Source organism: Biomphalaria glabrata, chromosome 2, assembly GCF_947242115.1.
Source record: "Biomphalaria glabrata chromosome 2, xgBioGlab47.1, whole genome shotgun sequence".
NCBI lineage: Eukaryota > Metazoa > Mollusca > Gastropoda > Planorbidae > Biomphalaria > Biomphalaria glabrata.
In genome coordinates, this window is record NC_074712.1 from 11209256 (window position 1) to 11219467 (window position 10212).

The 10212-nt window shown below is 34.3% G+C and overlaps 1 protein-coding gene across 1 annotated transcript in view; it reads right to left on the reverse strand.

Moving 5' to 3' along the window:
- LOC106061065 (mucin-2-like) overlaps positions 1-10212 on the reverse strand; it is a 325575-nt gene that overhangs the window by 82026 nt on the left and 233337 nt on the right. The gene's annotated exons all lie outside the window — the stretch shown is intronic.

Consider the following 10212-nt stretch of genomic DNA (forward strand, 5'->3'; position numbering starts at 1 on the left):
TTCTGAAGAATAAAAAAGATGTTTATATTTTTATGTTTCAATGTTCTTTCTTAGCTTATAAAACTCTAATTAGAATAATTAATGTATCTTTATTTGTAAACTCTATTATTGTCAGAAATTTTTCTCTGAACATGCCTTTTAATACAGTATATCTATGGTTGGTATATTTTATCAAAAATACTTACACTATTTATTGCAGAAACTGCTAACCAGGTGTAGAATTTTGCCACATGTATCCACCAATTGATTAGCATATTTTAGGAATACATGTGTTTATAATATTTTTAATTTGATGGAAATTAATATATTTAATTTAATTTTGACCCTTCAAAGATTGACCTTTTTATCTGATAAATACATTTAACAAAAAAGGTGTTTCTGATGTAGGTCTCTAGAGATCTGAACACGATGCCCGAGAGCGCTTTAGTTAACATGGGGGGAGAAATGAAACTTTTTTACTATACCTCTATTCACGTCACTCCTTCATGGAACCTGCAACCTGGACGCTGTTCTCAAAAACGACTCCAACGATTTTCCTAGAAATTTAACAGTTGGTGTATATTGCTGAGAACAGAATAACTAGCTCGTTGGCCACACGGTGAAAACTCTAGTTTGACCGTTATAATTTTTCAAAGTAAAAAAAATAAATAAATATAAATTTTGCTTGATTACACTTGGAAAAAAAACAACACATGTCGTAGTCAGCCATAATGTTCCGAATTTATACGATAACAGTGTAAATTTAAAGTTGCTTCAATTTTATTGAAAGAATATCTAAGCTTTAAAATTTTTTTTTTACGTAAAACTAATAAGGATTACATTTAGATTCTAGATCTAGAAAGAGATATAGATCTAGACAAGATCTTAAGAATTCTAAATCAGAAGTCTAGGTCTAGTATTAGATTTAGAGGTCCATATAATTTTATAAAAGATGCATTCCCGCTGGCTGAATTGGTAAGTACGCATCAAAATAAGTTGACGGTGCTAAGATCACGGGTTCGATACCCGGTTTGATCAAAGTAATTTTTTTTTCTTCTATATTTTATTATATTTTAAGTTTTATAATGGGATATTGTCTTTTTAGAGGATGTATTTTAAAATGTATTTCTTGTTACAAAGCTTTTTATCAACTCACTCTTTTTGTCTGACTGGTCAAAAGTTTGTACACGTTATTTCTCCAACACCCAATCAATTAATTCTTCCTTCTGACAACAGAAGAATTAAAAAACCAAACCTAATTAACTATTGATAATTAATTATTTTGTTTGGTTTCCAACAAGGGGAAGAAATTGTACTTGATTGATGTGGTGGTCAACGCTGAATTAATCCCCTTTGTAGTTTATAGTTTTAAACTTTGAAGTTAGCAATAAATAACTATGAAAGCTTCTATTTTCACAACCGACTAGTGTGTTAGGAAGCTAGGGCCCTCTACTTTAAATTCATGTCGTTCTACTTTAAAAAAAATGCATTTGAATATCTATCACGGTAACATTAACTCTGATACTACCTACTCCCCCTCCCCCTTTTTTCCCCCAACTGGTTCAGACTAATGATAGATTCATAGCGTTTTGAGATAGCTAAAATGAAATTGGGCAAAACAAAAACAATAGGTAAAAATATTTCTAATCGCACAGACTTATTGTTGTTGGTTTAGATTCTATGACAAATTGAATGACATGACTCATCCAAACTTATTGATACAATACAACTGCACTTAATAGAAGCTTTTTTTTTAAAAGTATTTTTTGTTTCAATATTTCCTCGTTTTATAGTGTACTACAGTCTCGTGATCAGATGATGACAGAAACCAAAAAAAATGAAAATACAAAAAAGTTTTGAAAATTTGAATTGAAATTTGTTCATGAATAAAAATAGCTAAAAATAAAACATTTGGAAATCAGCTCAAAGCATTTGCTTTGGTACAACATATAAGTCACTACATGCATGACTAGATGCATAACGGGTAGGACGTATTCATCTTCTATTTCAAGTAACGTCTGCCTTTTATAAGATAAGATAAGATATAGTACAGCAGCTTACAGTTTTCATTTATTTTATTTACATTTAGTTGCTTTACTTTCAACATATAACGAAACTGATAACCAGCTTGAAAACTTCAGAACCAAAGTCATGAAATATATTATTACGATCAAGTCACTAGAGAAATATTTGAATATGTTAAGACACCTACCTCAACGGAGTTTGCATTCTGCACATTTCCAGGTTGTTAATATAGTCATTTGAATAATTGACCAAGTATCTTCTCAAGTACACTTGACATTTATGTCACAGCTATATCATTTTCTCTCTTCTCTCTCTCTCTCTATTTCTGTCTGACTTTCTCACTTTTCTCAGTCATTACAAAGGATGAATTATTTTCTTGAGATTACTTATGCACTTTTGTCAAAGTTAGTAATAATTACATGCTATTGCATCCTATCAGTGGCGCCACTAGGGTCGGTGTCACCTGGTGCGGTAAGCTCGGGGTGTCACCCCTCCCCAAGGAAAAAATAACCTCTTTCATAAAAAACAAACAACTATTGTTTATTTGATTACTTTATGTTGAACAATAAAACTATAAGCTAATTATAATTCCGATTAGTTGTCTTTACCCGTTCGTTCATTTTCGTAATTACAAAAATGTTCGCAAAATGACTTCGGGTTCATATCCTTTCTTAAGAAATTATTTAATCGAGCGAGGCTCGGTCACCTGGTACTAAAATAAAATGTTCTATTTAATTTTGTTCACAAAGAAGTTACTCAATTTATTTCAAGATTTATTAATTAAAATATATTACACCTAAAGTGGTTTAGTTTGTCTATCAACAGTTTGGTAGACAAGTCGGCGACATTCAGCAACAGTATCAAACAAAACAAGGTTACAAAGACAGTTTGTGTGGAATCACAAACTCGAAATCGGCCACCCGTATTGGCCCACCCAGGCAGGTAAAAAGGCAGGTTTCAATATATTCAGAAAGAACATCAGAATGAAATTCTATCAAAGACAAATGAAAGACAAGAATGGAGAAAGAAGGTTGACAGATTTTGTGTGGTGCCCCAACGGTCAAGCAGACCAAAGGATAAGTGAAAGTGAATTTGAAGTTAAATGTGAACCTGGACTAACTAATGTCTTATAATGAATATCTAATTGATCTAATTGTTTTGTAAAGGGCCAATCTCTTATTCCTCAAAAAAAAAAAAAAAATTCCGTAAAAACAAAGTTTTCCTTTCGTTAAGTGTTCTATGACCATAGCACAGCGCTGCAGTTCACACGATAATATGAAAAACTACTTATTAATTGTTGTTTTAAATTATGTTCCACTTACATGCATAATGAATAAATTTGTTTTGTAAATATAGTAGTTAGTATGACAGAACTTATTTAACTTAGCAATGCAATTGTAAAAAGATATTATTTGACAAAAAATCTAAAACCGTTTGCATATTTGTTAAAAATATGGTTAATAGTAATCTTCCTTTCTAAAAAGCCTCCCGTCTTTGTTACTGTTAATAGTGAATACTTGTAAAAGTGGTGTATTTTTATGATAAAACTGCTTGCATAAGTGATTTTTAAAAAATTAGATTTTTCGTCTTCAGAAAAGAAAAAAGTAGCCGTTGCATTAGAACTTTGAAATAGTCTAAATAATTATTATGTCGGATTTTCACTATCTTTTATAGTTTACAAGATCGAAACGGGACGGACGGACGGACGGACATTCCACACAAAACTAAATGCGTCTTTTCCCCCTTTCGGGGGCCGCTATAAAAGCTTTTAACCAGTTTTTTGTCTACTTGTACTATTTTAGCATTTACAATAATTTAGGGCAGTGATCCCACTCCTACGGCCTGAGGGCTACATCCAGTTCGTGAATCTCAATTATCTAACCCTTCTATAAATCTGACTATTCTACATATTATATAAACATGACATGTAACCAATGTAACATATTCTTTGGAAATAGCCTAACGCTCCATCATGTGTTGACTCTAAATATAAAAGTCTTGTGGGAACTATTATGGGATCGGATGGGGACGTAATCACGTGACACCGGCGGATGATGTGTGGACTAGATAACAATACTGACTCGAAAGCTCTTTTTATATGGAGAGCCGAATAGCCAAAGTGGGTGTTAGATTGGTACGTTGCTAGGCGATGGTGCAATGGTGGGATCAATCGTTCATGTCACCCTTGGGACTTCTTAGTGTTTCGTCACATTTTCTTCAACCTCTTCTCTCAATAAACTTGGTACCTTAGTGCTGCTATCATAGGCGTAGCCGGGGTGGGGTGGGAGGTTCTTGTGGGTTCACCCCCCCCCCCCCCCGAGATGCTTGATTTTTAGCTTTTATTTTGTTTATTTTCGGTGAGATTTTAATATTACACCATCACTTGCCCCAGCGTAGTCAAGAGGGGTTTTATGTTTAAAACCCCATTCAATATAAAAGAAAAAACGAATTACACTCTCAAAACTTTATGAGCATAGCCAAAAAAGGTTCTGAGTTTAAACCACTCCTCCTCTAGAGTACAAAACCCCTTCAGATGGTTTTGAGTTTAAAACCCCCTCCAGCGGGGTTTGAAGCTCCAACCCACCTTGAAGTTAAAAATCACCTCTTCAAAATAAAAAAAAAGCAAATTACACACTCAAAATTCTATGAGTGTAGCCAAGGGAGGTTTTGAGTTTAAACCCCCCACCTCCAGAAGGCTTTAAGTTTAAAACACGTCTTCAATATTATTCTAAAGCAAACTACAGTCACCAAATTCTAAAGGGGTTTTAAGTTTGTTTAAAAAAACTCAAGTGTTTTTTTAGTTGAAGCCCCAACAGATGGTTTCGAAGATAAAACTTTCTTTTCGATATAAAATCTAAAGAAAACTACAGTCACCAAATTCCAAGAGCGTAGCCAAGAGAAATTACTCATTTCTACCTGCCGCTGGACTCCAGTGCAGTCAATAGTATGAAAGGCATATGCTGAAATTGAAAAAAGACTAAATGTGGCTTAACAAAGACAGATTTTAGGAGTCAGTTATAGAGATTGGGTCTCAATCAAGGGAATCCTATGCCGAACTGGGAGTCGATCACTTAGTGAGGATGTGACAGAGCGTCGCAAGAGGTTTGCGGGACATGTTTTCCGACAAAATAAATTACGCATAGGAGAGTTGTGATGACATGGAGGCAATTGGGGGGGGGGGGGGGAGGCGCAAACAGGACATCCCCGTGAAACTTGACGCCACACTTTCATGGAGGAAACCAGTTGACACCAGGTGATAAGAGGCTTCAGATTTTTGTAGAAACAGCTAGCCGCCCATTCGCCGAACGGCACGGGCAGGATCTAAGTCCTAAGTAAGTAAGAATAGTAGATACGGTTTTTGAACTAACATTTTTTAATACTAATAATTTTATTTATAAAGCGCTATTAACAAACAAAATGTAGGCTCAAGGCGCTGTGATAACATTACAAACATAAACACGAGAGCTAAACTAATCTAAAAAAGTTTTAGACAGTTAGGTCTTAATGTTCTTCTTAAAGAAGTGTAGCATGTTTTCTGTCTGAGATCAATGGGGAATGAGTTCCAAACCTTTGGTCCGTGCACTGAAAAAGCCCGCAGACTGTAGCTTTTGAGGGAGAAACGTGGTACCTTTAAAAGCGTTGAGTCCATTGAGCGCAGGGCTCTCTGAGGGACATATGGAGTGATCAGTTTGCTAAGGTACAAGGGCATCTCATTGTTATATATACACTGATGACAAAGTGTGGCCACCTTGTATTATATTCTCGCTTTCACAGGAAGCCAATGGAGCGTGCGCAAGAGGGTAATAGCATAATCTCTTCTTGTTTTTCTTAGTTAATGCACTGTAGATACCTCAGAATATTCCTTCATTTTTTTAAATACCGAAATACTGGCAAGGAATGGGTGTCTACAGTTTTTACGCTAACTCCAGGGAAAATTTATGCTAGGGTACAAAAAACGTCTTTCGAAAGAATGAATGGTCAGAATGTAATAAAGAATGATTCTGCATACACAAACGAAAGTAGATGTATTTTACTTAATTTAAATAATCTGAAACAATCTATTAGAGATAATTAAAACTATTGCGATTTTTCGGAAGGGAAATTAAAAGTTAATCAGATTTCCAAAAGCTTTTAGTGTTGTTTTTTTTATCTAAACGTGACGGACAGACCGACTAACAGAAAAAAATGCACAAAAATAACCCGCTTTTATCCTGGTGGGGGCACAAAACAAAAATAAATAAAATCTGATTATTTAAAAAAAAATTACGGGAACTAGTTTAGTACCATGACTTGCCGCGGCCGTCACGCTACTGCACGAAATTCGCTGCATAAAAAGTCCATTTTAAAAAATGTGCGTGATATTTACATACAAAGTGCATTCTTAGCCTTTATGAACAGACATTAATCTTTTCATTTAATCCCTATCACCTATCATTTATGTATTGTTTTAGAATTGGTGTATTTTTTATGAAAAATTCGCTTGCATAATTAATTTTATAAACTAAACGGTTGGCTTTTAGAAAACCAAAAGTAGCTGTTGCATCTAAATCTTTTAAGCCGCATCGCATGGTGAAATACTATTTCTCATTTCTCTTTTAGTTTTTGAGAGCTGAGTGTGACAGACGAAGAGACTGATATTTTGCACAAATCTTATAGCGGCTATTGTCCTTTCGGAGGCCACTAAAAAGATTTGTACTTTAAATCTCAGGATTAAAACCACTGTCTCAGATCTTTATGTCATCATTATAACTTCTGTTTGCAATAAAAAATATCTACATACATCAAACATTTGATATAACTCAGAAAATTTAAAATGATTTAAAAACCATGTAATCGTTTTAGATAATAAATAAAAAAAAATAGCATAATAATATTTTTAATAGTCTTATTTAATTATATAGTTCGTCCATCGTGGTTCGATGATGACCACTTTGTCATCCAGGGGGCTGAGGGCTTTGCACTGGGGTTTTATGCCTTCTCATGTGGCTGGTGAGACCTATGTGAGCCCGGAATGTTCGGCTGCACACTGGGCAGGTTAATCCAGCTGGAGCTAGTGTCGTGGGCCTTGCTTTTCTTCTCTGGCGTTTTTCTTCTGCCAGCTTGGTTCTCTTTTCCTCAGCAACCTGTGCGCCAGTTTTCACATGCTCTGTCATGTGCCTCTGTCCACCAGGTGGCTGGGTCTATGCTGAGCGCCTTCCAAGAGAAGCTTTAAGGGTGTCCCCCATGACGTAGTGCAGGTGCAGACTTCTTTGGTGAAAACGTTCAAGTATTTCATATCGCCCTCTGTATAGTACCCATGTCTCAGATTCATATAGAAGTGTTAAGAGAACCATTACTTGGTCACATACATTGGTGTAGGCACGTCTAGCAATTTATAGGGCAAAGGAAAAGATCTTGTCTTATAAATTAGAGACGCTACTTCTAAAGAGAAGATAATTACGCCATTTAGTATCTCTGTGTCAATCTTGTCACGCATGTTAAGAAGAAGAAACACTTGTATAACTTTGTCCTAGCATATGGAATAAGAAACAAGAAAGACATAATACATTTTGAAACAAGAAAAACATAACAAGCAATATACAAAAACAAAAAACAAACACTTAAAAAAAAAAAAACAAGCTTATATTCATGTGTATAAATTAAGTTTGGATCAGTCGTGTAATTCAATTTGTTAAATGCATTTAAAATATAAGAGGGAACGACCTGAATTCGAACTTGTGTGCTAAAGCCTTGTCGGGCTTCTCATGCCAACGCAGTAACCACAGTGCTAGCGAAAGGTCTATGAACCTGGAAGATTGTTTAGTTATTGTTTTGTTTCTATTTCATGTTTGTGTTCACTAAGCCTCAAACGATATCCTAATATAAAGGGGACTAACTCAGCTTATACTACCACTTCACAAAGTAATTTATTACCAATAATTAATGAACTAATAGGTTAAATTTTTTAAAATTGATTCTTGTATTGTCAGGTAAAAGAAATAATTGGAATGGGGACTAATTCAGCTTATACCAACACTTCAGTTAATGACTATTTCTTTCCCTAGTTTGTGAAATATTTGTGCTAAATTTCAGCTTGATCAGAGATTGGGTGTCGGTGAAATAATGGTACAAAGTTTTGGCCAGACAGACAGACGCACAGACAGACAGAGATACTTAGTGAGTTGATATAAGCTTTGTAACAGATAGAATCTTCTATACCATAAATCTAGATTCAGCATTCCAGCCAGTATATCACCAAAGTAAAATCTTCTAATCCATATCTCTAACTAGATCTAGAACCAGTATTCATATTTTTTTAACCAAGCTTATATACCTGTCTGGTATAAATTATGATCACATTATTTCTCCCACCTCCCATTCTCGGATGAAGTTGAAACTTTGCACAATTATTCAATATTCAATGTTCCTAACTACTCATGAGTCAATACAAAAAAAAAAAGAATTTACAAATTAAGTGATTGTTTAGTCGTAATTAATTAATGAATCTTGCTTTTTAAATAAAATATATTGAAAAAAAAAAGATGTGAGCTAAAGGGTGATAAACCTTGTGTAGAAAATTAAGCGATAAGAATTACAAGATAGCTAGAGTGAAATGTCAATGTAAAGATTACATCTAAAGGTGTATGCTATTGTAGAGACTGTAAGTATATTAATCAGTTTTAAAGAAAACTGTGTACAGAATTAGCTAATTAACTATTTAATAGCCATTTTCACAAATGATTTCCTATCTACGAAACTACATTGACCTACAAATATGAGTTGGCTTATGACTATACATCCATATAACTATCCCACGCTTGGGTATCAATGCAAAATTAATAAACAAACTATGAGGCCTATATCCCCAAAAGCATGGTCGAGAGGCCAAGTGCGCTTGAATTTGGCTTGGCTACGTAGTAGGGGGCTCGAGGTTCGACATCCGACTCGGGCAGAGTTGTGATTACTGAGCGCCTAAAGGCAGCACGGAAAACCAACTCCTAGATACCCCTCCCCTTCCGCCCACTGGTCCACAAATGAGATTGGACCAAAAGCGCTCTGAGCATGCTATAAGCATGAAAGTAGCGCTATATAAAAGCTATAATAAAATAAAAAATAAATAAATAAAAGAAATTAAAAGAAAATGTAAAAAAAAAAAAGAATGAAAGACAATGTCTGTGTAAACTCAAACTCAGAACCTGCTCCACTCATAGAAGTAAAAGGTTAAGTTCCAATATTTTCAGCGTGACTATCACGATATAGATGCCTGTTAAGTTATCACAAAATATAGACCGAGCAAAGTCAGGTATACCCGACATAGTCTCTCCAAATAAAACAAAATACTTTAGGCTATTGTCATATTATTTTCTCATTCACTATATCTCTTTTGGTTCGTAAGCCAAAGCTCTTTACCGCTAGACCAACACATTTCAAATACTTCCTTTGTTTGAAAAACATTTCTTTTTTTACGTTTGTTATCAGTCATACACTTAAATATTAGTAAAGAACATATTTGTTGTCATGTTTAAAAATGTGTAAGTATCCTTTTTTTAAAAAAATTACTAAACAATACAAATATTTTCTAATATATCGGATCTAATTAGTAACAACATTTTAAATTTCATTGTGATCGTCTGCAGGCTAGGGAGATAACTCCGTCAACAGTATGGTCTCTTTGAATGTTAGCAATAGAATAGAATGTTATGAAAGACTTGAAATATGCAAAGTAGTTCTTACATTTATTTGAGTTTATTATTGCACAAGATATATACTGACTAGACAATGACAATTTAACATTACTGAATAAACAGAAGACGAATTAGAAACCTATTTGCTTGATTAATTAAACTTTTTAAAACGTATTTTATGACAAGCGATAGCAGTGGCGTCACTAGGAGGGTGCGGGGGATGCGGTCCGCATCGGGTGACACCCATTAGTGGGGGGTGACACCCGAATGGAAAAAAATGAAAAAACTAGAAAAATAAAGCCCAAATGGAAAAATTTAATATTGGGCAAAAATTACTAGCAGATTAAAAAATAAATAAATCTCAAGATATATACCCAAATATGTCTCGGATTATCTACTGTACTAATCTAGATCACTATACTACATTCAAAGCCTTATTGTATATATATTTTATTTGGTAAAAATGCCCAAAACGTTACGTGATAAAAAGACAGTTTTTTTTTTAAGAGCAAACATTGTTTGTATTTGCATTGTAGTTATTTTA